The sequence below is a fragment of the Sabethes cyaneus genome, chromosome 2 (genome assembly GCF_943734655.1).
Source record: "Sabethes cyaneus chromosome 2, idSabCyanKW18_F2, whole genome shotgun sequence".
NCBI lineage: Eukaryota > Metazoa > Arthropoda > Insecta > Diptera > Culicidae > Sabethes > Sabethes cyaneus.
This window is the reverse complement of record NC_071354.1, coordinates 159,474,543-159,487,503: the sequence shown is the minus strand read 5'-3', so window position 1 is coordinate 159,487,503 and position 12,961 is coordinate 159,474,543.

Sequence of the window (12,961 nt, the reverse complement as noted above, 5' to 3'; positions counted from 1 at the left end):
AATATAGTGCGAAGATTTGTACACTCTACTCAGGTAACGCAAGCAAAGAGCTAAGTCCCCGCACAGAAACTGTCCTGCTCCATATCGGAATTCGCAGGTCTGATACATCATTTATGTAAATGCTGTGAAAGCTTTGCGAATGGAAAACTAGAGAAATGCCCTGGGGAACCATTTTAACACCGTGTCTACAAATGAACCGTCTGCCTGCTACGTACCTACGTAAGTTACCGTTGCTGGTAGACCGTAGGTCGGTAGGTACTGCTTTGCTTTTGAGCCTGCTGACCGGACCATCGATGGCTGCCTGCTCCAGCTTGCGGTGAGTGGCTTGAAATGGTAGTTCACTAGCGTTTGATTTGGAACGCAATTTGTTTCATACAATAATACTTTCGTAAGTAAATAGACTGTACGGATTGAAAATCTAGTTTGATTGGTTTCCGTTCTCAGTTCCAAATAATGCATATCGGAGAAGCAACCTTCTAATGGACTTTTCGGTTTCAGTTAGGGAATTTTAGCAGAAAAGATTTTGAAGGTTGATACAACTGATGAATGTGTCTTAGAAAGAAGGGCCGAATAAAATTAAATTTGTATAAGAATAACTTGTGACACTCTATTTATTCTAGAGCCCAGTTGATAGTATTAATTCATAATTGTTTTGGTAAGGTGCGAATGACCTATACGTTTAAAATTTTCAGAAATAATTATGCAAACTTTACAAAATGTGTGTTTTGGATACGGTATGTTATGGCATTAGAGTTCTTATTCTATGATCTTAATAGTACAGATCACTGTCCTGGTGAACGAATGCTGACGATTATAATTCTAGCACTAATGCGTACTGAAAAATTGTTTACTTCTGCCAACCATTGATGTGGAAACATGAGTAACGGACAGAGAATTCCGTTGTTTTTCTTTCGGATAAACCGCAACGCAACGATCTCTACCGGCAAACCAGCAAGTTGTGCACAGATCTAGCCCAAACAAAACAAAAAAAATGCAATAAACAGTTTTATTGCTTTTAATTAACACTCCCACGAGAACGCCTGCAAGGGTGTTTATTAAAATTTTCCATCATGGTTTTAAGAAAACACCGCAGACCACGGGTTGTAATCTGGAGCTAAAAACTGCTTTCCATCTTTACCAAATGCATTACTCACGAGCATCTGGCAACCGAAGTCGGTTCCAGAAATGCGTATGCGATCCAGTATGTTCGTTTTATATTTCCCTTTCATCATTTATCATTTTTCGCCTGTAAATATGCACATTGATTTATAACTTAACCAATTTGCTAATTCATAAACAAACCTGTTTTTTATATTCACCTTGACTTTGATTTTTCGAATCTTTGATTTTCTCTTTGAATTTGAACTTGAATTCTTCAAATATTGACTCTGGTTCTGATCATACAATCCAGTGTGTGAAATGACAATATTAAAAGAAGTTGTAGTTTCTCTTAGCATTAACTTTAATAGAACCTATGTGAGCTTGGTTCGACCCTTGCACCTTCCAGCATTACACAAAAGGTAGGAGTCAAAACGACTACTTGTTAAGCGTAGCTACCAATACCCCTCCCCCCTCCTCACCTTTCCGCTCTTTCCCCTCCTTCAACAAAAAGTTTTCACTTCTTTCGCCTATCGTTCCTTCATCTTCATCAAAAAAATATATTTACCCATACTTTCTTCATTTCTTCAACTGATTTAACTACTTTAGGATGTTTCAGAAGATTCTGCTTCATAACCTGGTACTTCTCGATTGGTCACAGCACCGGTGTGTTTGAGGGGTTATGATCTTTCGGCACGAAATCGACATTATTTGCCTTATGCCACTCCAGCACGCCACAATGGCATGAAGTCAAATCCTACCAGAAGGTCTTGGGGCAGTTGTTAGACTTCAGAAGAGGAAGAAATCGCTTTTGGAGACACTCTTTCAAACCTGTCTATGTTTGAGGTACCTGGGTTCGCGAAAGATGTACTCCGTTTTTCACATGAACGAATTGCATGCAAAATCAAGAATTTCTTGGCAAAGTTCAACATTTGCTGTTTTCGGAGGTTCTCTAGAACAACAAAATTATCCTTTGCAGTGGGTAGAATTTGGGATTTCCAAGTTTTTCCCGATGGTACGATGTGGCAGATTTTGATTTTCGATGTACTTGTGCAGAAGCTTTTCGCAAACGAGCTGATTTTTCGACGGCATTTTTTATATCTTTGCGCACCCGATTAAAAGTGTCACACAGTATAAATAATGCACTTTGAACTTTCTCCATGCAAGCTTTTAGTTGATTTTCAGGTATCAGGTATCAGCATCTTTGGCTCGAGCAGCACGTTCCTCACAATCATGTGGAAGATTTGTGCCTTGCCCATCTTGCCCGTGTCATCATTTACCTGATGAGGACGGGAAGGAAAACAGGAGGAATAGGAAGGGGTGGATGAGGAATTTGGACAAACACAAACATATATATACCGAGAGATTTTTGTACCCCCGAAGGGATACTGCAATCCTTGGTAGTTAACTTATCAAAAGTACACCCCCTGGGGGGTATACTCATGATAAATAAGAGCTTATAGCTCAATACCGCTTTCGGTAAGGAACATCAAAATGTCTCGTAATTTTAGTTTCCTAAAATCCGATTCATTTAAGACGTAGGATCCAAAGATCCTATGACGCAATTGTGCTACTGCAGGACAGTTGCAAATTACGTGATATGGTGTACCGTAGTCGAATTCACATAAATTACAATGAAACGATTCAGCTCGCTGAATCGTAGCCATATGATAATTTAGACTGCAGTGACCAGTCAGTGATCTGACAAGAATGCTGCAATTTACCTTTGAGTGTTGCAAAAGAAATTTCGCAACCTTCTCACAAGGCTTAACAATGAAACTTTTCGTTTGACGACAAGTTTCAAGATTTTCCCAATAACGTACATGTTCAGATGAAAACCAAGATCGAATCTTTTGTTTTATCCAACATGCCGCAATTGGTAAAGCAGGTTCCGGTCCGAAAACCGACTTTTCTGCTCCAGATCTTGCTAGTTCATCAGCCCATTCATTTCCGGTTATACCAGAATGGCCAGGAACCCAAACCAGATGAACGGCATTTAGAATGCTTAGTTCTTCTAATTGGGTGTGGCAGGCGATGACTGTTTTAGATTTAGAATTAGCCGCACAAAGGGCTTTTATAGCGGCTTGACTGTCAGAACAGCAGTAGATAATCTTGCCTATCAGTTCTTTCTGAAGTGCAAACTGAGCTCCGCACATAATTGCAAAGATTTCAGCTTGAAAAACGGTGCAGTAACTACCCAACGAATAGGATTCCTCCAATTCTAGCTCACGGCAGTAAACACCAGCACCCGCGCGACCTTCGTACAAGGAACCATCGGTATAACAGACCACATAGTCGGAAATTTTCCTTTCCATGTAGCCTGACATCCAATCCTCTCTAGGAGGAAAGTCACTTGAGAAAGTCCTATACGGGAAAGTACGCATGAGCGTTACATCGCTAGGAGCAAGGGCAAACTTGTCCTCAGCAACAATTTGCGACCAGAATCGAGTATGACCAGTGGAACCGTCCACAGACTGCCAAAGGCCAATCGCGTGTAGTCGATAAGCACATATTAGTGCCTCTTGCTACAGGTGGAAGTGTAGAGGTTTAATATTGAAAATAGCTTCTAGGGCGGCAGTAGGAGTTGTAGTAAATGCACCAGACATTGCCATTAAACACATCCTTTGAAGATGGTTTAGCTTTGTCTGGACAGTCACAACTTCCCCTCTCTGCCACCATACAAGACAACCATACGCCAGTATTGGTCTGACAACGACCGTGTATAACCAATGTATGTATTTGGGTTTAAGCCCCCAAGAGTTGCCAATTGCTCGTCTACATTGCCCAAAGGCCATGCACGCTTTTTTAATTCGGAAGTCAATATTTGTGGACCAGTCAAGCTTGGAGTTGAGAATCAACCCCACGTACTTCACTTCGTTCACAACATCAACATCCGAATCGTAAAAGCGCAGAGCGCGAGCTCCATTGGTATTTCTACGTCTTGAAAATAAGACGATAGATGTTTTGCTCGGATTTACCGAAAGTGCAGTTTCTCGGCACCACGTTTCCGCGTAGTGCCTGCTGCATTAAGTCAAATAATGTGCTTATGCACTTTCCAACTACTAGGATGAGATAGTCATCCGCAAAACTATATGACGGATAGCCTAGACCATTGAGTTTCCTCAATAGGCCGTCCGCTACAAGGTTCCATAAAAGAGGCGAGAGAACGCCACCTTGTGGACATCCACAAACACTTTGCTTCCAAATGCTTGCTTGCCGTAAGGACGAAAAAAGCAATCGGTTACTAAGCATTTGTTCTATCCACTTTATGATTATTGAAGGCACATTATGATAACGAGCAGTCTCCAAAATGGAAGCGAAAGATACGTTATCAAACGCGCCTTCAATATCCAAAAAAGTTCCTAAGTAAGATTTCTTTTGTGAAAAAGCAACCTCAATTTTATCCACCACATCATGTAATAAAGTGGTTGTAGATTTGCCACTTTGATAAGCATGTTGTGCTGAATGAAGAGGAACTTCTACTAAGCTTGTTTCGCGGATGTGGTGATCAACAATCCGCTCAAGTGATTTAAGCAAGAATGACGTTAGACTGATTGGTCTAAAACTTTTTGCTTGCTCGTATGTCGCGCGTCCACCTTTAGGAATGAACTTAATGGTTATTTCACGCCATTGAGTTGGGATGTACCCAATAGCAATACTACACACAAACATCCTTCTCAGAATGTGTTTGAAGTACTTGAATCCTTTCTGCAGTAGAATAGGGTATATTCCATCTGTTCCAGGAGATTTGTATGGAGAGAAGCTGTTCACGGCCCACTCAATCGCTTCAGTTGTGACAAGTCTCCGAGCAAAAGCCCATGAGTCTAAGCCACCTAAAACGATTTCTGGATCGTTTCGAACTTCAGGTTCCACACAGCCCGGAAAGTGACTATAAAAGAGACATTCCAGGATTTCATTGTCATTCGAACAGTATTCACCGTTCGAACTTCGAATGTTATTAACCTGATAATCTTTCGATTTTGACAGTATTTTATTAAGTCGACTTGCCTCGCCGAAACTGGAAACGTTGCTGCAGAACCTGTGCCAGCTCGTGCGTGCTGAAGACCGTAGAGCCTTTGCATAGGCTTTCCGGGCCTGCTTGAAAGGCTCCACGCCATCCCTCCGACGTCTATTCCAGGCTCTCCTGCATCGTTTCTTTAGTTCCGCGAGATGAGAGTTCCACCACGGTGTTCCTCTAGTCGTTTTAATAGTTTTTAGCGGGCAAGCTACTTCAAAAGATTCCGCAATAAAAGATGTTGTGACATCTACAGCCACATCCAAGTCGATCGATGACTCAATCGTCGGTTCGAATCCTTGAAATTTCGTCGCCAGTTCCTCCTCAAAGAGTTCCCAGTCAGAAAATCTCGGATTGCGAAAGGTTGCAGCGTTCAAGGAGACACCCAAATGATCAAAATATATAAAGCAATGATCAGATATTGATGTCTCATTTGAAACATGCCATTGTGCCAACTCATGACTGATCCTGTTAGAGCAGAGTGTTATATCTAACACTTCCTCTCTACCAGCTCGTATGAAAGTTGGACAATTGCCAATGTTGAGTATTCCAAGGTTGGTACCACTCAAATATGCCATCAAATTAGAGCCTCTCAGATTGATATCCGAGCTGCCCCAAATGATGTGATGAGCATTGGAATCACTGCCTACAATGAGCGGAAGCCCATTAGATTGGCAGTATCTCACCACATTTCTGAAATCGTCGCTGGGAGACGGTTCATCGTGTGGTAAGTATGCAGAACAGTAGACATAGCGCCTATGGACATCATCCACGACGAGTTCTACTGTGACTGCACAAATATCTCGAGTAGTCAACTCAGAGATAAGGCATGCACTTATTGACCTTTGCAACAATATGCATGCCCTGGGCATCAAACGAGGATTTGTCATACCAGTTTTGCTGAAAGCAGCAAAGCTCTGGTTTCCAATATCCGTCGAATGAAAGTACCCCTTGCGAAAATATGGCTCCTGAACCAATGCGATGGTGACAGAGCCATTAAAAAGTTTTTCGCATAAATACAAATTTGCTGCCCGTTTGTGTTGAAGATTTATTTGTGCGACCCTAACTATTTGACTAGCGGAGTATATGCACAAACAATCTCCAACACAGATCAGACAGCAAATTGTAAGCGAAGCCAATTATATTGGCCAGAACGCACTTGGCGTAAAACCCATAAGGGAAATTGGGCAGGACTACTATGCTGATCCCACGAAACGCAAGGGACAACAAAGATCGACCGTACCAGAGCCCCGCATGACACAGTAGGGGCAACATGCCCAAAGCACTCCGTTCGCGACTGGCATGTTTTCACCCCTCCAGCCATTCAGTCATCGGCACGGAGGTAGACCTTGACTTAGGGGCTCCTGATTTGCCGACTCCCGGCAGGATCAGGTCCCGTGGCTCAATTTTTGCCCAAACGTACAATTCGGCACCAACCGCCAAAGGGCCTAACTGCAGATTGTGTAAAACAGACCGATTTAGAGTCTCTCTCTCTCTGTGCTAAGCCAGCTGAGAAAATAACTCTCTCCCGGTGTGCCCACACCCCGCAGCCGCGCCCTCCGAAAATCCTGCGCCGAACTGCATGATTAGGTAGCCGGAAACCACACGGCGAGTGTTCCACCTTCTCTGTCTGCATACGACAACCAAGGTTGCGTACCACCAGGTGCGCAACTTTGGCTACCGTACCCCAGCCGGCACCTCGTGGAGGTAGAGATAGGAGTTAGAAAACAGAGGTGATATATTTGCACATGTTCACTCATTTGCCAGCCTAAAAGCTTTTAGTTGATTTTACCCAACGGTTTAAAAGTTAGAGCAATTTGAGTGTGATGCAATTTTACCCCCCCTTCCGCGCTTCGATTCAAAGGCTCGACATCTGCCCTAAATGCCTCAATAAGGAAGATCTTGTCGAATGTTTTCGTCGTCCATTCCGTGAATCATACCTGAAGAACTCTTATAGGATGCGAGATCCATTTACAATGTCAAGGCATCATATGGCCAATTGAGGGCCGTGAATATTTTCAGTCGAATATGACACTCGGCCACTCGTGTTTCGACCATCTGTCATTCGGCAATTTGTGTTTCGACCATTCGTAGGAAAACCGGGGCTGGTAGTGGTGGTAGTAGTAGTAGTCGTAGTAGTAGTAGTGATTTTGCCGGAGAATCCAAAATTAGTACTCGTTAGGCAAGTTTTTGAGTCCCACTGATATTCTCTCCATGTAGGGCACGGGAGGGTATCCCAACTCCGCCTGCAAATGATGGATCTCGGTAGAAGCATGTTCGATGAACCTGAAAATACTGAGAACCGGAGCAGAGGGTCCAAAGCTGTTATCCTTGGTTAAAGGTAAAAACGTGAATAGATAAATCCCCAATCCAAGGTGTCATGCGACCCGTGCGATGAATGGAGAGGGGGTGGGGAGGGGGTTTTCTATAAATACTCAGCCTCAAACGGAGCCTTTGGAGTACCAGAGCGCCCTCCACAGTAATTAGCCCTTACCGCATCATAAGGGGCTCTGATTCGGCGGACTCTTCTTTCCCCTCAACTCGTGGGATTCTATATGAATATACAAAATAATTCAAATACTAGCAGAAGCCCAAGCGTAAGCCGAAAGGGAAGCGGCACACCGGCGCTCCAACTGCATCTACCTCGGATGCAGCGATGAACAGCCCGTTGCTAATAAAAGCAGTGAAAGAAAAGAGAGACATGCTACCAAGAGTGGTAGCAACGTCCCATCAGCTCGATGCCATTATCGAGTTCGTGGCAGGTCGCAGCACCCTGGCGAAGGACCTGAAACAAAGTCTGCTCATGCTTCGGGGCACCATGCGTGCTGCGACGAAGGAGCATAGCGAACTCGAAGCGCGAATAAGAGTGGTAGTTTACACAAACGGATGCCTGCCCGTCAATGACTGACCACACCGTGGCCCTTGCGATTACGGAGCAGTTCAACAACAACAAGGTATCCACCAAGCGTGCAAGGCAATCCCCTGGGGAAGATACTTCCACGGGCCCGAAGAAGCGCCTGATCGCAAAGGGTCGCAAGCCAAGCAAAGAACCCACTATGGGCATTACCCATAGTTGGCGTCCGACAATCAGTGGGAATTAGTCTAAAAGAAGAAGGCCAGGAAGAAATAGGAGAATCGAGCTTCACCGAAAGTGATCAGAAAAAAGAGGAGCAAAGGCGATGCCCTTACCCTCAAAACTGAAGGGCCAAAACATTCGGAAGTTTTGAAGGCCATGAGAGGGGACGATAAGTCGAAGGGTCTTGGCGCGGATGTGCGGAGTATCCACCGCTCTCGCACGGGTGACATGATCCTTGAGCTCAAAAAGAATGCCACTGAGAAGGGTTCTGCCTACAAAGTGCTGGCAGAAAAGGTCCTCGGCGATGGCGTACAGATCCGCGCACTAACGCCCAAGATGACTCTCCAGCTTAAAAACCTGAACGAGATCACTGAAGCGAGCGAACTAGCGCGTGCTCTCAACGAACAATGTAACGTGGTGGTGACTACCGAGGCAGTTCGTCTGCGTAAGGAACAGGCGGAAACCCAGGAAGCAACTATAAGACTTCTACTGGTAGACGGAAATGCAGCCCTGAAAGTGCTGTAACGCAACTAAACTTGAATCACTGTTTTTTGAAACGATGGTTCTACAATTGATGAAGGGACGGTAGGGAAAGAAATGAAAATTTTTTTGGTGAAGGTGGGGAAGAGCGGAAAGGAAGGGGGGGGGTATTGGTAGCTATGCTTGACAAGTAGTCATTTTGACTCCTACCTTTTGTCCAATACTGGAAGGTGCATGAGTCGAACCAAGCTGTAATCTGAGATTACAACCGGATTCGAACCCACAACACCCGCCAGGGCATACAAAAGATAGAACTATACTTTCTTCAACAATAATGTAGATAGTAATTAGTTCTACAATCGCCCTTTACACTACTTTTTCGAATTCTGTTTAGTTGAGGCGCTGTAGTCAAATGAGCATTTACTGAGCAAAAAACCGAGAATGAAGCCTGTCTCGGACCCATACGCATACCCATACCGGAGAAGTCGTCGTACGAAACATAGGGGTCGGATTCTGCTTGAAGCTCTGGCAAAGCTCAACGTAGATGTGGCCAACGTCGGCACCATAAGTACCTTCAGTAGGAACGGTGCGGAGTCTATCATCGACGTGACATTCGGCAGTCCTGGTCCGATAGGAGACTGGAGGCTAGACTATGGCTACACTCACAGTGACCATCAGGCGATCCGCTAGGGTATCGGTCAAATAACGAGGCGGCAGGCGGCGAGTAGAACCGACACTCCAACCACCCGTGGATGGAAGACATCATACTGCGATCCCGAAGTATTTGTGGAAGCGATCCGAAGAGAGTGTGGTGATCGCGGTATGCTTGATCCAAACGCTGATCATTTGGTTGAGGTACTGTCGCGAGCGTGTGACGCTACCATGCCTAGGGAAGGTCGACCTAGGTATGGGAGGTCACCGGCTTACTGTTGGACAGATGAAATAGCGGAACTCCGCGGAGCGTGCTTCCGTGCGAGGAGAATTATGCAAAGAGCTCGTTCGGACGAAGGCAGGGTTGAATGTCGAGTAGCACTTCTTGCTGCACGCGCAGCGCTTAAAAGTGGGATAAAAGCTAGTAAAACAGCCTGCTTTGAAAGGTTATGTTCTAGTGCCAATGCGAACCCGTGGAGTGATAACTACAGGGTTGCAATGGAAAAGACCAAGGTGCCCGCGGAGCAATCGCTAGAGATGCTGGAGCGGATCATCGAGGGCCTCTTTCCGCGCCACGAACCAAGGCTCTGACCCCAGGCTGCTGAGTCGTCCCACGGCCGACGTTCCAGTATCTCAGACCATAACATAGAATTGTCGGCCTCCCAGTCGAACATCCAAAGTAACGTGGGCGGTGGCGGTTTAGAGGTCGGGGAGGAAGTGACGGTTACGAACGAGGAACTCATTGAGATCGCTAAATCCCTACAGGCGAGCAAGGCACCGGGCCAGACGGAATCCCGAATATGGCCATTAAAGCGGCTATTTTGGAGGCTCTCGAATTATTCGGGGCAGTAATGAGTAGATGCTTGGTAGCTGGCCCCTTCCCGGATAGATGGAAGCGACAGAACCTGGTGCTATTGCCGAAGTCGGGAAAACATCCGGGTGTTCCCTTGTCATATAGGCCGATCTGTCTGCTCGATTCTGCCGGCAAGGTGCTGGAGAGGGTTATCCTTAACAGACTCGTACAGTACACTGAGGGTACAAACGGTCTGTCAAGGAACCAATTCGGCTTGCGACAGATACGTATTTCGCCACCGTTTTGCAGGCTTCCTAAAAGTCTGTTTTCGAAATACGAGTTTGAAAACAGACACTGAGGAAGCCTGCAAGTCGTAAACGAAATACGTATCTGTCAAGAATAAATATAGGGTACGAAACGGTGTTTCCAGCAGGTTTCTAAATTCAGTCTATTTCCATTTTCTTTCGCCAATAAGAATACTTTGCCAACATACAATTTTAATATGTTATAACTATTTTCTCGAGACTGTAAGTAATCTTCAATTTTTTATTCAAAGAACGTCAAAACTATCTGTTCTTCCACTAGAATTAGGCCATAGGTCGAAAAAATAGATGCAATTGCTTAATGAGCCGAAAATACCCTCCCGTGCTCTACATAGTAGAATTAAATTGGACAAGTTTTTTTTATTTAATTCCAGGTTGTTTATACATTTTTTTGGAATGTTTTTTCGGCTTTGCAGTCGTTTGATAACAGCTAAAACAACGTTTTGCTTCTAATTATTTATACTTACACTTGCAACTAACTAGTTATCATCCAGAAAATGAAATTTATTTTTTTTATCTAAATTAAAATTCTCTATGCGTTTATTATATTTTTTGAACATTTTCAAAAAGGAAGATTTTATCAAAAATAACCTCAGGATCAATCGTGATTGCATTACTCGAGATAAAGTTCATTGATACAGGTGCAAGATCTTACATAATAATAACAATCAGGATTATGAGCAACGCTATGATTAAGTCATTTGACACAGTTATGTTTGACTAGCACATAATCAAATTTATGTGCACAATTTAGTGGATATTAGCCGATGCCAAAACAGATACTTGATCAACTGTCGGTGTTTGGTGGAAAGGAGCAAATCATTGAAGGTGCCCTTCGAAAGTTCTACCAATCTGTCAGATCAGTTAAAGTCTGTGATTAATCACAAACAATTCCGCCGAGCCGAGAACCTACACAGTGGAAAGCAAGTTGCTGCTGACATGGACAAATCTGAACGGAGATAAACATTCCAGAATAAACCACATTGCTACAATTCGGGAAGCAAACAATAACACACTGTATATCTTCATGTCAATAAACTTGCGTTCGTCTGCAGTGGAGATGGACAAGGCGTCGAATACGCGAAAAGAAAAACAAGAAAAATAACCCCCGGTCTCTCTCTTTTAATAACGTAATGTTTCCATACGAACGAAAATAATTCGAATTATGAACAACAAGTCTCGCGGTTGCAGTTGGATTTATTTATTTGCTCTGGCTCTGTTGCTTTCTGTTTTACGGAAAAACAGTACAACAAATTCTCTGGAAATGAATTTGTTATTCTGTTCTTTAGACTAACGATTGACTTAGAATAAGGTCATTTCCAAAATATGAATCTGGTTTATTTTCTAATCACGCTATTTTAAATATTTTTTGTAGAAATGCCAACTCAACATCTGTGTTCAGTTATTAATCTCATACGTTGGAGGACAAGTTGCTGCACTTTAACAGAAAAAATAATTATGTCAATCATCACATTAATTTGTTATTGTCGAAATCACGGAACACTATTGTGAAAAGAAAAACTAATAAGTCAATGATCAATCCATGTTGCAATCCATAAGCTATTATAACACGTTTCTCACTCAATCATAAAACTCTGACGCAGTGCGTCATCCGCTGTAAACCACAAGCATTCTGTTGAATAGCAGCAATGAAAGCAAACATTAAAGATTAAAATCATCCCACCAAAATCCGTTGCTGTTGTTCTGCAATGTCTGCAATATGTCCTCATTCTATTATGGGCCCGTTTATTCTTTGATACTTTTTTCAGAACGAACTGTCTCCGTACAAGACACATGCCATTTCGACAACCTTCTGCCGCCACGTTCTTCAATAAAGTGGTCCTTTTATCGAGTGTTTGTGTTCTTACAACTTCCACCCGGTTTAGAAGGTAGTACACGGCTTCCGGAATAGCTATTAATTTATCGGTTGGCGTATCGTGAAATATGGCCATTGTTTTTTCTTCTGCCGAGTCGCATCTGACACAGAAACACATATTGCGTAGGTACCGAACTTCAAGGGAAAATCCGCAGCCGTACTCGACTGATGGTTTTGCGGTTGTTTGATTCATACGCAGCGAGCAAGACTAATATCTAGCTTTCTGCCTTTGACGGTGGAGTTACTGTGGAAGTTTACCAGAGATATCCATCCCATTTTATCTGCATTATAATCTTGTCCAAAGCTATCAATAACACGTCAAACATGAGTAGGGTTATCTGAATAAAAATGACGTGCTTTGGCAAAACATGCATAAGTTTTATGTTATGTCGTGTAATGACAAAATAGAACATGACAAGAAAACGTGGAAAGATTTTTTTCGTTATGCTGCATTGGTTACAACAGAAAAATAAGAGAAAAGACAAAGAGTTGGTCTAACTTGTAGATGAATATCCTTGCAGATAAAATTAATAAAAGGTTTCGCCGAGTACAACGGTTGAATAAATTACATTGCATTCAATATTGCACTATATGTTAGTGTTTAATTTGCGAGATTATTATCACTGAAGTATTTAGTTCACAATCAAAA